Here is a 20,269-nt window from a genome sequence, read left to right as displayed (position 1 = left end):
AATATTATATTACGGACGAGTTCATAATCAGCACAGTTTGCAAAGTATGAATGGGTACCCTTGTAGTGCGCACAATAGAAATGTGAACATATTTGAAAACACTTTTTAATTTTATGATTCACTGGATTTGATACATTATCGATTAAGGTCACGTTAAACATATCAATATTAAATTTAACTGGCTCTGATTATTTTTAAATGTGAATGTAGACTAATTTTAATAAAATAATAAATGTTTTGAAATCCTGGCGTAGAAATTAGTGAAACAATATTTTTTTTCTGAATTCAAGTCAAGTGTCAATGTTACTTGAGCGTGTCATTATCAACCAACATAAATAAAACTTGTCTATTGACTTTATGAACATAATTTGCATTTGATTGTAATTCATTTCCATGCAAAGCTTAAAGCAATTGCATTATGAATTATATTATCAGTATTTAGAGAGCACTGTGGGATGTTTGATTACGTTTACTGCTTTGGAAATTGTGTTTAAATGAGTTTGGTGGTCACGAGCCTGGCCTTCTATTATGTATTGTTCTGTTTTGTTTACATGATGGTTAAACTATCTAGAAAAGCAAATTGAGGTGCAAATTACATGCATAAACCATGTATTTGATAGTTTAAGTAGCTTAACAAACCGAATTTATGATTTTTTGTGTATTCAATCCATTTTGTGCACGTAGACCAACATTGATTTTCTCTTTAAAGGAGAACCTATGAATGCTATTGAAGGTGAAACAAGACCAAAGCTCGTAATTGAATTATAGTGCACGCATGTAACGCACAGAAAACGAAGTATGATTATTCAATGTAATCTATTATGCATTCATTCAATGCCAAGGATTTTAAGAATATATAAACGAACATTCTTTAACATAATGACTCATTATTAAAAGCAATGATTATTAACCCGTTAATTGAAAAATTGCTAAAGATGACATTCTTGTAAATTGCTCTTTCATTATAAAACAGCCTGTCTTCTATGAAGTATCAGAAAAGGAACCTAGATAATGGTTGTGTTGCCAAATGTGCTAATTCAAAAGTATTGTTATGTTAATATAAACATATCATAATGTATGACACTTTCAACTTCTGACTGACGTTCTCTCTTCTAACATCTCTTTTGAGGTTTGAGCCATAATTTCAAAGACTTTGCGATATATCAACATATAAAAATTGTTAAAGTGTTAAACCACCATAATCAGAACTTTAAGTATGCAAACTGCATACTCCTGTTTGAAGAAATGAAAGTCCGAGCGGAGCACATGCAGCGTCGGTAGAAAAAAATGGATGACATTTCGAAAAAGGTGCCAGCAGTTGCAAAACCTATAAATGGGATACAACTTATAAAAATTGAAACTGAAAATGTTGACTTAGAACGAGTTCATGGCCAGTTACAAGCAGCAAAACTTCCGACTTTTTGTCCAGAGCGATTTGAATTTGGAAAAAGCGAGTGGCTACATGAAGGTAAGTGGGATGTAGGATCGGAAACACGTTGGACCCATCTACCCTACCTTATTAGAGCAAGCCGATGATGACCAGGATTTGAAACGCCAGAAACCTACTAAGAGTTTGGAAATACATTGGACCAGTATACACTACCTTGCAAGAGCAAGCCTTTAATGACCAGGATTTGAAGGGCCAGAAACCTACTTAGAGCTTAGAAACTCATTGGACCAGTTTACACTACCTTGCGGAAAAAGTCGATGATGACAAGGATTTGAAGCCCAAGACACATACTTAGGGCTTAAGGTCGATTTTTTTGAATTAGCAACCCTGAACCAAGCGATACTCTGTTTCAGCCCGGTTGAGGCGCTTTTTCAGTCGAAATAGGGTGCGGGAAATGGGATCGAAGGTAAATAAACGACAAGCATCTGAAATCGCTCTGCTTGTCTTTTGTATTTGTATATGGCAAACAAACATTCGAATATAAACAAAATGAAGGTGCTCGTTTTATTATTTGACCTTAGTCGTCACTTAAACCTGTAAGAATTAGCAGATTGTCAGTTATTGATTTTGTTTGACTGTGAATGAGAGACACTTGCAAAACAGTGAGAGTGGTGTACTTAATATGGGTTGATGTCACTGTCAGATCAATATTGCATTGATTGCATTCAAATTACGCTTCAAAGAAGGTTGTTTATTAGAGAAAATAAATTGAATTCCATAAACATTTGATGAAAATATCATCGTAGTCAAATCGGAATTTGTTAAGATTATAGATTGATGATATTAGCCATATTAGATATCTTTATTATTCTACTGATGCTTAAGTTTGGTTAAACAAATATTTATGTATTCATTGCGATGATGCTTACGACTTGACTATGACAATGCCTTATCTAAATACACATTTTCTTTGCATTACCGGACTCGAACCTGCAAATCTGACTCGGACATCTTGAGTTTCAAAACGTCACTGTAATATTTGACAAGACTGTTAAATACAAAGCTGCGTAAAAACCAGTGTTTCATACCCATTTGGTACGACATATCCATTTGAAAGTTTTATAGACTGTACCAGAAAACAGTTTCATGGGTTATTGGTCAGATTCAATTCGCCAACAATTATCGGCTTGACTCCATTAAGCTTTTCGCATAAATATTGAAGCGTAAGGAAAAAATAGCTGCCCATGAATTGATCTGATGCATACTGAACCCGTTAAAGTTATTCGCACCCAAAAATAAGATCACGATTATTTGTTTTAAGTAAGTGTTTTTGCAGTTTATTTTAACTAAAGCGAAAGTTTCTGCATTTTGATAATGAAAGGCTGAATTTAAAAAGGTAAAATTGCTGTAATGTTGAGTACCGTTTAAATCAAAATAGTTTACATGGTAAACTGAACATTGAAATATTGACATGTCATTATAAAGAGGCTTTATTCATTTTTGCCACTTTATTGAATATATACGGAACTCAACACCTCCTTTGCAAGTTGCGTGCGCAATGTTATTTTGTGCACCTTGGATACAAGGTAAGCTCTGCTGAGCCGCAGTGCTTCCCCAAATACGCATTATCTGTGAGGAACGAAAGCCGGAAGATGTGTTCAAATAAATGGAAAGCATTTCAAACATCTTAACTCGGCTCATGTTATCAGTGATTCAGGTATGTGTTTTATTTATATCTTATGTATTCCATTTTCCTTTATAGTAATGTTTTGTGTTGCAAAAACTGAAGAAAATGACGCTTTGTCTCCAACGCATGTTCAAGACGGTGTATTATTATATTCTTTATGTATGCAATATACGAGTCACATCTTGATTGAAATTGTCTGCAAACAGTCCGTATCGTTTTAAAATAATCCAATGTTTAATATATACAACCCGGTAGAAAACGCTGTAATGCTTTAACTTTGCTCAATAAACTTAACTGTTAGTTAAAACATATTTATTTTACAACGATTGTAACTTGACTGTTAAAGGAATGAAATTAAACTAATCGGCACTTTCCTGCATTTGCTTAAAATGTGTTGATGCCTGGAAACTGTCTTAAAGCTGCACTCTCACAGATTGAACGTTTTATCAACTTTTTTTAATTTTTTGTCTTGGAACATGACAGTTTATGCAAAAATGACTTAAACCATTTATATAAGACTGCTGACAAAACATTAGACGCATATTTTTCTATTTAAGTTCAAAAATGGACGTTTTATACATTTTTCAAACATACGTTTTCGAACGGAAATATGCGATCTATTATATTGTCAGCAGTCTTTTATCACTGGTTTGCAAATATTTACGCAATTTTTTTATCATTCCAGGACAAAAAATAAATAAGCTTGTAAAAACGGTAAATCTCTCAGATTGCAGCTTTAAAACATGTTTAAAAACGTATCAAACTGTTTTCTTGAAATACAACTTTGTGTCCCATTTAAATTGTGTTATATATTTACAAGAAGTTCATCTGAGAGGGATCATCTTTATAAAACATGTCAACAGAAAAACACAACTTGTGACCACTACCCGATGCTTTATAGCAACTATTGAAAGCCTGTCATATAATGTGATTCATAGAAAATATGCATCTCTAGTTACATAAGGCGTTTTATATCATCTATATTAACTCCGATTCACAATAGGCGCTTTACAGCAAATATGGAAAGCCCGAAAATCACAATGACATATAAAGCAAATATCTAGCTACCGAGCCACACAAGACGTTTTAAAGCGAGGTACACTTAACCTTTTACATCTAATATCTTAAGTCAGTGTCTGTTGTGAGGGAACACTAGAAGTGTTCCTGCAGTTTTCCTTGAATTATTTAGGATATTCTTTACTCACATATTTTGTCGTGACAAAGGTTTTGATACTTTGATGTAACTTTAATGATCATGAAAACAATGTTTACAAACACATTGTTAATATAATGTTTATTCATAGAATTTAGGTAGTCTTAATTTTTGACAAATGGATTTGTCCCTGTGGTGTTATTGGATTTGGTCAAAATGTATGTCTTGATTATTTTTAAATTAAAATTTAGTTCACTTCTCATTTTTCTCTCCAAACAATGTATTGTAACATTTATAAAATGGAAATGGGTTGCATAGTATAACATTGCACATGTGCAAAACAGATGTGCTGGGTCTCGATACACTAACCGATACAATCAATACATTCTTAAATGCCTTGTTCGTGTTCTAATTGTATCTCACAGGTAAACCCAGAAACTGTTCCTTGCCATTTAAATTGCAGGCATCTAAAGGGTCGTGATTAACTTAGATAGCTGCGAGTTACAAGGACACCAAAAGTAAAAAGAGCCGAGTAACATGAATTGCAACTGATGTATGAAATGATCAATTTTGATTATTAGCAATTTCTATTGATGTAAGTTAAAATTGCACGTCCGACATCAGTGTATAAAATTCTAGTTACCCACCACCTCATTACTCAAGGTCACACTGAAGCGTTCGTGTATAATTAAAATACCCAATATGGTAAAGTGGATACCAAATTTGTCTGCGTGGTTTTAATTTGTATTAATGTCACCTAAAACGAAAACAAAACTCATTTAATTGTAAACTTCCATTACTATCATCGACATTCACATCGTTTTAGGCTCAATAAATATAATTGGTAATATGATTTCTTATTTAAATACAACAAATGTTTAAATACTTTGTTTGAACAATAATAGAGATTCACTAACAATAGCTTAGAGTCGTGTCTACCCGTAATTGCACTAATTAAAGCATTCAGTTGTGTTTACCCGCTTGCTTTAACGACAATCTTGAATATTCCTCTCATTAAGTAAGAATGGTCGCCTTTCAGACATCGTATACAAGTAGTTATATTTTTAATATATTTTATAGACGATGAACATTAAATGTAATTATGATCGTATTCGCTATGTTGGATACGTATCCTCAAATTACAATCAAATTAAACTATAAAAGTATGTTCACTGTTCATTTAAAGCGAAATATTGAGTGGCTTACTTAATACCGAAATACATTTATCGTTAAAATCTGTAAGTTACAAGTCATGCTAGTAGTTTAAGAATAGTTTGACAGCAAGTAATTCTCTATTTGGCAAATTATAACAAGTTTAAAATTTAAAGGCTTGAATGGAACTCCCGCATATTATGTTACAAGCATAACATCTAGCGTTGTATTTAAATCCATGAATTTTCATTGAGGAAACTTTATACATCAGTTGTTAAAAAATAATAATTAAAGGCTGATTTTAATAATTAACGTAATTTATGATATGTTTCTCGGTGGTTTACAATATGATATGTTTTGGTTTGAAATTTTAGCCCTCTCTTTAAACCAAATTGTTTAGTTCTTTTATAGGACTCCATTTAACGACGTCATTTATGAAACGCTTTTAGCGTAGCTAAATTTATTTGGGTTGCTTACCACGTAACTCCCAGTAAGGAGGTATATTTATTTGTACCAAAGAACATATGTGATTTAAACTTGGAAACCATTAAGCGCTGTTTGATACGAGAAACACATATGAGACAACAACATAATTGATGCGTTTATTATTTTAACCATGAACATCAGTGTACAATCGGCCTCCTAGTAGCTTACATTCATAATTTCAGGCGTGTGTTTAAGAATTACTGTATGTGCCGATTTAGTTTTGGACCATCTGGTGTTTAGCCCCTTTATACAAACCAATACTTGTCGATTTAATTCTTTCACATAATGACATTTGCTCGAAAACGACAAACATTTTAAATGATCATCTGTCTTTGCGTGTTGTTTTAGTTTTATCGCCAGTATACGAAACAAACGAGTAGAATAAAAACATAAGGAGCCGATACATTATTATATCTTGGTCTCAACCTTGGCACTGGTGGCGCAGTTAGCTGATACGAACTCCATTGTCTAAACCGTGGTCACAATTTGATTTCTGGCTGAAGTTATTTACAAATATTAATCATGCAAATAGGAAGCTATGAATTTTCACTTTATTTGAAACGGGTCTTGAATAAAAAAAGTTTAAATGTGATCGCATAATTGACGCACATTTTATGAACAGTGATCAATATTGACTACTTAAAATGCGGAATGTCAGTAAGATAGCTTTAAATTACGTATATTAAGGTGATTGTTAAAGAATCTTTTATTGAATAGTGCATAAAATATTTGATAAATATTATATTTATTCAAAATCATTGGTATCAGCCTTAAAAAAGTGAATTGATTTGCTGATCTAGGAATTGAATATTGCTCTCAAATTATTCAACTAATTACTACGATCACACCTAATTTGCACATCTATTATTGAGGCCTAAAGAATAGAAAATGAAGTATACGTATATTTTTAATTGCCTCTTTCTAAATGTGTAAGCATTCAAATTCATAATAGTATTCTTTAGATGTAAAACTCTTTGCAGTGTTTGAAAGCTATGATTTCTGTCATTTGCCAAAGACTAGACCCACGGACTGGTAGTTTGTTTGCGGAGTGTAATTATGTATAGGGTCCGTACTTTCAGCAACGAAAGACTTTCAGTGCTATCAAAATTGACGACCCACGGACTGATAGTTCAATTGTTGAGTGCAATCATGTATTGGGTCCGTACTCTCAGCAACAATTGACTTTCAGTGCAATAATAATACACCTTATTGAAATAATGTACAGAAACGAACGCTTCAATAGCAAATTAAATTAGGCTCAATGACGACATTACGTTTAATATAGAACTCTTTTCAACCGCTGATTTGTATTTCTGATTCACAATATGTACGACTGGTTTCGTTCACTTGATACGGCATGGACAGTTTAAAAGATTGATTCTACCGTATCAAAATGTATGTTGTAGGGTTAGTGTCTTAATACAATTGTCCTGCTTTTCACATGTTAATTTTCTGAAATTTCCCATCTTAAAATTGAAAAATATGTAAGATTACATTTCAAAGCAAATACTTAATATTTAGGATTTAATTAAAATATAACTAGTTATCGCCAATCTAGGAAAAGAAGCCTTGCAGTGAAATCAGTACTTAAACCTTTCAACCAAATAGGATGGGATTAGAATTGATAAAAAATAATCAATTTAATGTATTTTATCTTAAGTTTGCGAAACTGATAGTGTGTTTCATTTCTTTCATAACAGGCATGACCTTTATGTGTTTCCTTCATTCAAAATTAAATCTGTTTTTTTAGATGACTGACCTGAGCAGTCAGACTAGATCGACGGATTGATCGTTTTTCTGCTGAGTTTGATTATGTTTTTGGTTTCAAAATACCAAATTTGCAGCAACAAAAAGCTTTCAATGCAATCTTATAATCTTTATAAACATTTATATTAGCATTCAATCACTGCTATCGATAATAATTGTAGACACATTAAGCAGGTAATGTAATCTGCATGTGATGAATACAAATAACAAGTTTAAGATCATTCAGTTTGTAAAAAACACTACAAATTTAAAAAAAATAATAGGAGTTTAGAAATTTATCGGAATCGCAATTACCCGGCTAAGATGCTGCAATAATCAACTCTTACATGAAGTGTCCAATACCGGCTATGGCATTTTAGTTAAACAATATGTCAATGCACATTTTTATTTTTATTTCGTACTTTTATTTATACCCTAACCAGATCGTTTCCCTTTATAAAGGAACATCATTCCTCAAAGTAGCGAACAATGTATATATATTTTAGAGTCAACATATTAAAGAGTCAAGCAATTCATAATCCTATGGTAAATTTGAGTTTGCTTGCTTTTTGGTACATATCACGAATTTGATTTTTCAAATTCATTATATTGTCAATCTGCTACAAGGGGGCGGGGTTTCATCCTTTGATCAGAATGCACTATTTTGTCTTTCTGCTAAAAGGGGGGTTCATCCACTGATCAGAATGCACTATATTGTATAATCTGATACAAGTGTGGTTTCTCCTCTACTCAGATGGCATTATATTGTCAAAGCAGCTACAAAAGTTAATCCTCTGTTCAGATTGGATTATAGTGTTTAACCTGCTACAATGGTAGTTTATCCTCTGTTGAGATTGCATTATGTTGTAAAACCTGCTTTTAAGCCCAATTTAGGCGCTTTATCAGGGCCAGAGGAACGGTGCCAGCAGTTTCCAGGCCCAAGAATAAGTCACAAATTATTAAGATGTGTAAACTGACTGGTACCCGGCACAAGTTCATATCCAGTTAGAAAGTGTTGCGTTTGAGCACCAAAAGCAAGGGCTAGATGAAGCTTAGTTGACAGTTTAATTTAATGCATTATTGACTCGGCCAATAAGTGCAAGCCGATGATGACAAATTTGACTAAGGCTGTTTTAAGCGTTATAAATCTACTGATAGCTTAAGGAAAAAGTTTCGAATAGCAAGCCAGAATAAGGCTATATTATGTTTCAGCCTGGTGTAGACGCTTTTTCAGCCGATAAGAGTGCATAGACATTATGATGCTTTTGTATACTCGATGTTTCATTTAGAGTTTATACAATCTTTTTAAAACGCTGGCGTATTTTCTGAATGAAAGTGTGAAGGGCAATACTTTGTTTATGAAAGTAAAGTCAGGTCGCATGGCACCAGCTTAACACGGCTGATAAAGCTGTGTCAAACAATACATCGGCCGGGCAAACAATTGTGTTTAGTAATGTGGGATGAGAGGCCTGTGTTTCGTCGACAAGCATAGTCAATGCGAATTATTCAACAAGGGTCGTAATGCTGTTCCAAACAATCAACCCAGCAACTGTGTTCATCTGTTCTGAATCATTTCATTCAAAAAGTGATACATGTGTACATGTACAGGTTATGATTTATTTAGGTCAATAAAGAACAGATACTTTTAAATTATTAATTTTTTGTGTATTTGTTGTATTTGAAACTGTATGCAAAAGAAACAAATTTTCAGGTGCCGGTTTTATTCTTACACCTTAGTCGCTACCTAAATAAATGAGGGTTGTAAACTTCTCATATATAGTGTTCGTTCTTTGAACTGTTTTTTCAATCAACTGTAAAGCAAAAACATGTCAAAAGACATGATAAATGAAACCTGCACTTGACTAAGAATGGTTATAGTTGATGTTTGTAGATTTGAGAGATATACGAAACATTGGCAGTGGTGTACTTAATATGTGTGAGTGTCTCTTAAAGATCAACAATGTTATTAAAGGTTGTTTGCTAGAGAAATTAATTTGAATAGTTTATTCAACATACATGTGTTGGGTTTAGTTACACACGTTTTGCAAATCAGTTATAACGTAAAATCGTTATCTCGAATCCCAACGACTTCGACATAGGGAGTTTTGACTGTAGTTTCAAACAAGCAATTAAGGACAAGTATTCTATTAAAAATTAATGAGAATAAGAAAATAGAGTTGCTCTCAGTCAGTAACTAAGGTATTTTTGCACGTTTTGCATTTTGTTAGATTATGTAACATTATTAAATTATTTTGCACGGTGTATAACTTTTAAACCAATTTATAAGTGGTATATAAATATGCCTTTTGTACTAATATACATTAGCGTTTTGTTCACACTTCTGATGGCGGATAAAATGGTGACAATATCTATAAGATCATGGCTAATATTTAGGTACTAACCCAAACATCATCAACTACGCAGACAAACTTTTCGTTTACCCGCCTGCTTACTTAATGTCCATAACAAATGCAAAAAATGCAAACACCTTTGAGAAAATGTCAGATTATCTCTCCGGACTTTTTGGCATCGATATAAACCACAGCCACATCGAGTGTACATGTACACAATGGTCTGTTTTTTTAATAAACTTGCCTTTTTATCAATACAATGTTTCAATGTTCATTTACTTATACAAACCCGGACAAAATGTATTTTGTATTTAACTGTTTGATGTTTGAACATTATAAATAGTCCCGATATACTCAAATTTTAAAAGCAATTCATTTCAAAAATGTTTCATGATCAAACCAGCAAATTGTAGAAAATCTTTACTCAATAGGTGGAGATGAAGCACGTTATTTTTATATCATTTATGGATTATTATCAACCATACATATCAATAATACATTACAGACGAGTTCATAATCAACAAAGTGTGCAAAGTTTGAATGGGTACCCTTTTAGTGTGCACAAACGAACTGTGAATATATTTCAAAAACACTTGTATGATTCACTGGATTTGATACATTACCAATTAACATATCATTATTAAACTTAACTGCCCCTGATTAATTTAAATGTGAATGTACACTAATTCTAATAAAATCAAAACAAAATTTTAATCGGTTGAGGCGCTATTTCAGCCGAAATAGAGTGAAGAATGTTCAAAAGCAAATAAACGCCAAATATCTGAAATTGCTTTGTTATTTTTTACTTGCATACGGCATACATCAATCAAATATATACAAAATCAAGGTGCTCGTTTTATTATTGGGCCGGTACTTAAACTTGTTAAAATTAAAAGATTTTCAGCTATTGATTTCGTTTGACTACGAATGAGAGACACCTTTAATACAGTGACAGTGGTATACTTAATATGGGTAGGGGTCACTGTTAGATTAATATTGCATACTTCGGTAAGGCTCAAATTACCTAATTGAAGGTTGGTTGTAAAAGAAAATAATTTGAATTTCATTTACACTTGATGACAATATCATCGAAGTCAAATATTATTATGTCAAAATTATAGAGCAATGATATCAGCTGTAAATATCTTCATTGTTCTGCTGATATTTAAGCTTGGTTTAACATATATTAATATATTCGTAACGATCATGTTTACAACCTGACTTTGACAATGGCATAGAATGTCGGTCAAATAAATTCTAGTTGTATGTGTTTCATTTATTAAAATCAGTTATCATAGTATCTTGTCAAAGTTTACGCCTGGAAGTGAATGTGTGACGATGAAAACGAAAGTTTGCTTAAAGTACCGGATAAAAGTTGTTTGTTCAAACCAGTTGCTCTTTGTCTCTTGAAGAGTTAACTTCGATAAATAAGATCAAACCAAATTAAAAATACTCTAACCTGCAGCTCTGACTCGTACACCTTGAGTTTCTAAACGTCAGTGTTATACTGGACAATACTGTTAAGGTAAATGATTTTGATTCGTTCCCATTCTTTGATACGTTATCTCAATATGATACGGTAGTTTTAAAGACTTTACCAGAAAACAGTTTCATGAGTTTTTGGTAGGACTCAGTACCATCATGGAGTTCGCCAACAATTATCGGCTTAAAGCGAAAGAAAAAATATAGCTGACCATGAATGGCTCTGATGCATAATAAACCCGGTATGGTTATACGCACCCAAAAATAAGATCATTATTTTTTTATCAAAACAAGTATTTTTTTTTAAACTTAAACGATAGTTATGCATTCTGATAATGAAAGGCTACATTTAAAAAAAAAAAATACTGTAATTTTGAGTTTCGTTTAAATAATTTCAGAATACATGGTAAACTAAACTTTGAAATATTGACATGTCATTCTAAAGCGGCTGTATTTCTTTTCGCCACTATCTTGAATAATAAGTAACTTGACACCTCCTTTTCAAGTTGCGTGCGTAATGTTATTTTGTACACCTTGGATACCAGGTAAACACTGCTGCACCACAGTGTTACCCCAATTGCGCATTATCTATGAGGAACGAAAGATGTGTTCAAAAAAATGGAAAGCATTTCAAATATATTAACTAGGTTCATGTTTTCAGTGATTAAGGTATGTGTTTTATGTATATCTTATGCATTTCAATTTCTTTTATAGTTATGTTTTGTGTTGCAAAAACTGTTTGATACGTTTTGACTACAAAATATACGAGTCACATTTCGATTGAAATTGTCTGCAAACAGTCCGTGTCTTTTTTTAAATAATCCAATGTTTAATATATACAACCCGGTCGAAAACGCTGTTATGCTTTACATTCCTCAATAAACTTGCCTTTTAAAGGGATGAAACCAAACCAATCGGCACTTAATTACGTTTGTCTTGAAATGTTTTCATGCCCGGAAACTGTTTTAAAGCTGCACACTCACAGATTGAACGTATTGACAACTTTTTTATTTTTTGTCTTGGAACTAGCCAGTTTATGCGAAAATGAAATTAAACCAGTTATATAAGACTGCTGACAAAACATTAGACACAGAATTTTCTATTTAAGTTCAATTGCTGTTTTATTCATTTTTCAAACATAAGTTTTCGAATGGAAATATGAACATCTGCGATCTCATATTTAATTAGCAGTCTTTTATCACTGGTTTGCGGATATTTTCGCAAAAAAATGCTCATTCCCGGATTATTATTTTTTTAAAAAGGTTGTAAAAACGGTAAATCTGTGAGGTTGCAGCTTTAAAACATGTTTAAAAACGTATCAAACAGTTTTCTTGAAATACAACTTTGTGTCCCATTTCAATTGTGTTATATATTTACAAGTAGTTCATCTAAGAGGGATCACATGTCAACAAACAACACAGCTTGTGACCACTACCCGATGCTTTATAGCAACTTTTGAAAGCCTGTCATATAAGGTGACTCATAGGAAATATGCATCTCTAGTTACATAAGGCGTTTTATATCAACTATATTAACTCCGATTCACAATAGGCGCTTTACAGCAAATATGTAAGGCCCGAAAATCACACTGACTTATAAAGCAAAGAACTAGCTACCGAGCCACACAAGACGTTATATAGCGAGGTACACTTGGCCTTTTACATCAAATATCTTAAGTCAGTGTCTATTTTGAGGGAACACTAAACGTGTTCCTGCAGTTTTCATTGAATTAGTTAGGATATTCTTTACTCACATATTTTGTCGTGACAAATGTTTGGATACTTTGATGTAAATTTAATGATCATGACAACAATGTTTACAAACACATTGTCAATATTATGTTTATAAAACAGATGTGCTGGGTCCCGATACACTAACCGATACAATCAATACATTCTTAACTGTCTTGTTCGTGATCTAATTGTATCTCACAGGTAAATCCAGAAACTGTTCCTTGCCATTTAAATTGCAGGCATCTAAAGGGTCGTGAATAACTTAGATAGCTGCGAGTTACAAGGACACCAAAAGTAAAGAGAGCCTAGTAACATGAATTGCAACTGATGTTTGAACTGATCAATTTTGATTATTAGCAATTTCTATTGATGTAAGTTAAATTAAAATTGCACGTCCGACATCAGTGTATAAAAGTCTAGTTACCCACCACCTCATTACTCAAGGTCACACTGAAGCGTTCGTGTATAATTAAAATACCCAATATGTTAAAGTGAATACCAAATTTGTCTGCAAAAAAAGCGTGGTTTTAGATTGTATTAATGTCACCTAAAACGAAAACAAAACTCATTTAATTGTAAACTTCCATTACCATCATCGACCTTCACATCGTTATAGGCTCAATAGATATAATTGGTAATATGATTTCTTATTTAAATACAACAAATGTTAAAATACTCTGTTTGAACAAAAATAGAGCTTCACTTATAATAGCTTTGAGTCTACCCGTAATTTCACTCAATAAATCATTTAATTGTGTTTACCCGCTTGCTTTAACGACAATCTTGAATATTCCTCTCATGAAGTAAGAATGGTCGCCTTTCAAACATCGTATATTATTATATATTTTATAGACGGTATGATCAGATGAACATTAAATGTAATTATGTTCGTATTCGCGATGTTTGCTACTTATCCTCAAATTACAGTTTAATTAAAGAATAAAAGTCAGTTAACTGTTCATTTAAAGCGAACTATTGAGTGGCTTACTTAATACCGAAATACGTTTATCGTTAAAGTCTGTTAATTACATTTCATGTTATTAATTTAAAAAATAGTTTGACAGCAAGTGATTCTCTATTTGGCAAATTATAACAAGTTTAAAATTTAAAGGCTTGAATGGAACTCCCGCATATTATGTTACAAGCATAACATCTAGCTTTGTATTTAAATCAATGAATTTTCATTGAGGAAACTTTATACATCAGTTAAAAATAATAATAGAAGGCTGATTTTTATAATTAAGGTAATTTATAATATGCTTCCCGGTGGTTTACAATATGATATTTGCTGGTTTAAAACTTAGCCCTCTCTTTAAACCAAATTGTCAAGTTCTTGAATAGGACTCAATTTTAACGACGTCATTTATGAAATTTATGAAATGTCTTTAGCGTAGTTAAATTTATTGGGTTGCTTACCACGTATATCCCAGTAAGGATGTATATTTATTTGTTCCCCAGTACATATGTGATTTAAACTTGGAAACCGTTAAGCGCTATTTGATATGGGAGACACAGATGAGATAGCAACATAATTGTTGGGTCAATTATTCAACCAATGTGTTTAGGAAATATTTATTGTGCCGAATTTGGACCATCTCGTGTTTAGCCCCTTTAAACAAATTAATACTTGCCGATGTAAGTCTTTTACATAATGTCATTTGCTCGAAAACGACAAGCGTTTTAAATCAGTAGCTGTCCGTGCTTATTGTGTTAGTTTAAGCACCGGTATACGAAACAAACGAGTAGACACAAAACAAAAAAGGTGTCGTTTCTTTATTGAATATTGGTATCAACCTAGGTACAGTGTGCACAGTTCGCAGAGATGAATTCCGTTTTCTAAACCGTGTTGTCTATTTGATTTCTGGCTGAAGTTCTTTACAAATAAATACCGCATTTAAATAAAAACGTTAACATGTGATCGCATAATTGACGCACACTTTCTAAACAATCAATATTGACTACTTAAAATGTGGAATGTCAGTGAGATTGCTTTTACTTAAGTATATCAGGGTATTGCTAAATAATCAATTAGTGAATAGTGCATTAAACATTTAATAAATGTGTCATTAATTTCTATGGTATTTACAAAATAATTGGTATCAGCCCTAAAAATGTGAATTGATTTGCTGATCTAGGAATCGAATATTGCTCTTAAATTACCGAAGTATGAACTTCGATCACGCTTACCACTAGGTTAATGAATGCACTACGATATACGATATGACAAAACATAACAAAAAAATTACCTTGCACTTCAATCATTGCGGCCTAAAGAATAGAAAATGAAGTATACGTATCTTTTAGTTTGCCTTTTTTTAAATTTGTATGCATTTAAAGGCATAAAGTATTCTCTAGATGAATAATCTCTTGAAAGTGTTTGAATGCTATTATTTTTGTCATTTGTCAAAATATATTCAGATACAAGACAAGACTAACGGACTAATAGTTTGTTTGCGGGCTGTAATTATGTATTGAGTACGTCCTTTCAGCGTTGTCATGAAACATGACCCACGGACTGATAGTTAAAAAAGTTGAGTGTAATTACGTATTGGGTCCGTACTTTCATCAACAAAAAGAGTTTCAGCGCTATCATAATACACTTTTTTGAAATAAACTGCCATTGAATTTCGTCTGTTTACAATTCCCATAATGGTTGGTCAACAACTACATTTTGTAATACGAATAGTCAGACAAAGTACTAAGTCTTATTTGATCGAGTATATGGTATCGAAAAAAGGTTATGTGAAATTCAATCTAATGCGGACTTGTGAAATCGTCCCAATTTAGTTTGTTTAACAGCATTTGTTTTGTTATATATAGAAAGCGAAAGTCTTATATGGAACCACTTCCTCAATTGAGTAATCAAGCATTGCATAGACTTCTTTGAAAATTTTGTTACAATGTATTAATTTTGTCACTGGACCGGAAATTCTAGTAATTAGTGTTCTATTTTGTTGACAAATTGGTTATAATATTTTAGAAAAAAGAATATTAAGGTTACATACATTTGATTCGAAGTATTTGCGTATTCAGTTCCTTTAGTGCACGTAGACATGCATTGGAATTTGTTTTTAAAATGCCTATGCTTGTTATTGAAGGTCAAACAAACCAGCAGCTTTTAAGATGAATCTAGTACACGCAAGCCCGAGCACAAATACAAATTTTGCTTATTTCATGAGGGCAAATATTCGTTAATCAAATACGCAATCATCTTAAAGATATTTGACAGAGCATTCATTAATCCTTATTGGTATCGATTATAAATGAGTTTATTAAATACAGACTGAATATGATCTTATTGTAAAATATAATGAAATACGGTTTAGTCTGCCTCGGATTTCAAATCAGTAAAGAGGCATATGCAATGGCTGTTTGTCAGAAAATGTGAATTGATTGTAATTTTATTAAACAGAAGTATCATTATTTGTGAAACGTTTAACTTCTGACTGATGTTCCCACTTCTTATACTACAATGAGAACTACAGGGACGAGTCCAGTGGTCGAAAGTTAATCAAATCAACCCTAATGAGGGGCACATGACAAGGGCCCAAATCGTCATCAATCAAATCATTCAATGTCAACTATGATATAAAGCTCACCTGAACAAGGTTTACAGTCACGACTTCGGAGTCGATTTATAAAAGTATTACTGTATAAACTAGGACAAAAAAACAAAATAAAATTAGAATAAAACAAGAACAAATGTTAAACATCACTCTTATATTACAAGGGTTGATTCAGATTTACATATATTTTGATATATGCAATTGTTTTCCTGATGTTCTGATGCGTTTTATAAAAGTATATGTTGATGCATTATTTTCAAAAAGATATTTGAACATACAAACTGTAAACTCTTCTTTTGAGGGACAATGGTATTGACCATAAACCAATATGGCAGATCACAACGTATTAAATGTTTTATGTTCAGCACTATTCAGAGCATACATTATGCATAATTGCACTAAATATTTCAAAAAATGGACATATCATGTAGCTGATACTAGAATACCCTAAACAGAACTGTTTGGACATTTTAGGCGAATGAACGGCATGTATCGACGTCAAGATTATCGTATTGTCCATTAGAAAACGTTTCAATTAGGTGAAACATAATTAAATGACATACCCTCACATTTTCATGTTGCGTTGTCCCCAGAGGAATCTATACCCACGAGGTCAAGTATGCCCCTGGAGTGTTATTTAAAGCAATTTAAACGATATAAATAATGCATTCAAAAAAGAGAAAACCTTCATTGTGACAATAGGATATTATTGCTGTAATTTTGAATACCGTTTAAAGCATTTCTGTGTGCACCGTAAACTAAACTTTGAAAGTTTGACATTTCATTTTAGAGAGATTTTATTTCTTTTCACAACTACCTTGAATATGAACGTAACTCGACACTTCCTGTACAAGCTTTGTGCGCGATGTTATTTTGTACACCATGGATACCTTGTAAACACCGCGGTGCGCAGTGACACGCAAAATGCTCTTTATCTGTTGAGGAAAGTAAGTCGTATCATGTGTTCATATAATTTGGAAATATTTCAAACATCTTAACTCTAACTAATGTTGTATTAATGATTTAGGTATGTATTTCATTTCTTTTTTTATTCCTTTAATTGTGGTGTAAACACTGGATGATATGATATTTCGTTTCGTATTTTCGTTTTTAACGCAAGTGTTAGGTGTTTAAATATAAGATATGTGCTTTTGTACAATATACGAGTCAAAAATGATATTAAAATAATATGTAAACAGTCCGTATCGTTTTAAAATAATCACATGCTGAACGGATACACCCCGTTAGAAAAAGCTGTGATGGTTTACTCATAAAATATACCTATAATTGATGTATTCAAAAAGCCATGATACATTAATTATGAATAAACTGTTTTATAATTAAAACGCTTTGTGGTGATTAAGTTATCATGACTCCGTGGCGGGGTCAGCACCTATAAAATGGGGCATATGCTGTATCATGTTCCAGGACAGGACATGGCAGCCAAAGCTTAAACTAACAGATATCGGAAGCCAAAAAATGTTTCTATAACAAATGAAACGCCAAACAACGGGACAAGGAGAAATCAAATCGGGCATACATGTTATCATGAATAAACGAACTCCGGGGAGGGAAATCTAGGTGCAGGGGACAGTGACAGAAAGGGACGGTGAAATTAACTTTGGATTTCATTATATTCATGATTAGATATACTGCTTTGACTATCACTGCATAAACCAGTGCTGTTTAAGAAATGAAACAAACTAATCGGCACTTTCCTGCATTCGTCTTGAAAAGTTTGGATGCTCGGACACTTTTATAAAAAGCATGTTTAAACAAATATTAACAATTTTCTGGAAATCCAACTCTCTATCCCATTTTAAATGAGTTATCCTTTTACAAGTAGTTAATCTGTGAGGGATAACCATTAAAAACACATGACAAATAATTTAATAAATAAGAAATAGAGCTTCACCAATGAAAGCATTCGGTTGTGCATAGCCATATTTTTACTAATGGAAACTGTAGTTTTATTGTCTACCTGTAATTTTACTAATGAAAACATTCAATTTTGTCTACCCGTCATTTTACTTATGAAGATTCAATTGTGTGTACCCGTAATTTTACCAATAAAGATTCAACTGTTTTACCCGTTCGTTCCAGCGAAAATGGATCTTGATCGTTCTCCTAATTAAATATTCATGGTCGCCTATCAGATACCTTATATTTAAGCCTTTTATAGAAGGTATGATCAGATATACCTGTTGTTATGTATAACTTATCATAAATTTATTATGAATACTTATCATAAAATAACAGTTTACGGTTCATTCAAGGCGACATATCGAGTGGCTTATTTAATACCAAAATAAATTTAGCGTTAAAATATGTTGAATTTCTTTTCATGCTCGTAGTTTTAATAATTTTAGTTTTACGATAAGAGATTCACTGTTTGGGTAATTATGACAATGCAATGGATGGTTTGAACGGAACTCCCGCATATTACGTTACAAACATTATATCTAGCGTTGTATTTTCATCCATGAATTTTCATTGAAGAAACTTTATACATCAATTACTAAATATAATAATTGAAGGCTGAAATAAACAATTAAGGCAATTTATTTAATACTTCCCGGTCATTTACACTTTGTTATTTTTCGGTTTGAAATTTTAGCACTCTTTTTAACCATTTTTTTAAGTTCTTGAAAAGGACACAACGACGTAATTTATGTCATACCTTGAGCGTAGTTACTACAGCTTATGTTTTTGAATATGAAGTCATGGTAATAATTGAAAATAATCAGCAACAAATCACGTTTATAGTTGTATTCTTGACGGTCGTAAGGTGTCGAAAACTTGTTGTTATTCATACGGGATTGTCTTTATCAAATACAGCTAAAATGAACGGGCTACACCACCAGGTGATTCAATTGCGAGAAAAAGAATGTCAAAAACTTACATAAAATTGACATCGTTGTGTACAACGCATTAAATCTGATTTTCTGATGTTTTACAGCGCTTACGACACATATTTGTGCATTATTTCAATTCGAAATGGCATAGGGTTGCGTACCTCTTATTCCCAATTAGAAAGTAAAATAGCGTCGGTATATTTATATAAACACAAGTACAGACATAATTTAAACTGAGACACCATTATGCGCTATTTTAAACGGAGACATACAGATGAGACAGCAACTTGATTGTTTTGCTCATTATTTTAACCATGTAAAGGGATACATTCACAAGTCTCGGCTTGTTTTTAAGAAATACTGTACTTGCAGATGTTTGGACCATCAGGTTTGTAGCCTCTTTAAACAAATTAATACAGGTCGATGAAATCTTTTACATAATGACATTTGCTCGAAAACGAAAATCACTTTAAATGATTAATTATCTTTGCTTGTTTCTTTTTTATTTAGTAGCGGTATACAAAACATACGAGTAGAAACAAATATTTCAGTATTGTATTTTGGTCTAAATCTAGATAAAGAGTGCACAGTTAACAGAGATAGATTCCGTTTTCTAAACCGTGCTATTTGCTATTTTCTTTTTATGTGAAACGGGTTTCTGCAATTTA

General features: G+C 32.4%; 2 protein-coding genes across 7 annotated transcripts in view; one reads left to right on the top strand and one right to left on the bottom strand.

The window, feature by feature from the left end:
- The window catches only part of LOC128221045 (uncharacterized), a 405,331-nt gene that overhangs the window by 104,568 nt on the left and 280,494 nt on the right, over positions 1-20,269 (bottom strand). The window lies entirely within an intron of this gene.
- Positions 1-20,269, top strand: part of LOC128221043 (uncharacterized) — a 48,811-nt gene that overhangs the window by 19,683 nt on the left and 8,859 nt on the right. For 2 of the 5 annotated variants that reach the window (XM_052929454.1, XM_052929449.1), the window contains exon 1: positions 2,991-3,107. The exons of 1 other annotated variant lie outside the window; for it this stretch is intronic. The gene's annotated coding sequence lies outside the window, so the exon portion shown is untranslated. Of the gene's footprint in view, positions 1-2,990; positions 3,108-12,008; positions 12,117-17,687; positions 17,774-20,269 lie in introns of those variants that run through there. 2 more of the 5 variants (XM_052929450.1, XM_052929452.1) reach the window with 2 other exon arrangements.

Source organism: Mya arenaria, chromosome 16, assembly GCF_026914265.1.
Source record: "Mya arenaria isolate MELC-2E11 chromosome 16, ASM2691426v1".
Classification (NCBI taxonomy): Eukaryota; Metazoa; Mollusca; class Bivalvia; order Myida; family Myidae; genus Mya; species Mya arenaria.
Note: the sequence above shows the minus strand (reverse complement) of the source record. Positions and strands in the feature narration are given on the sequence as shown.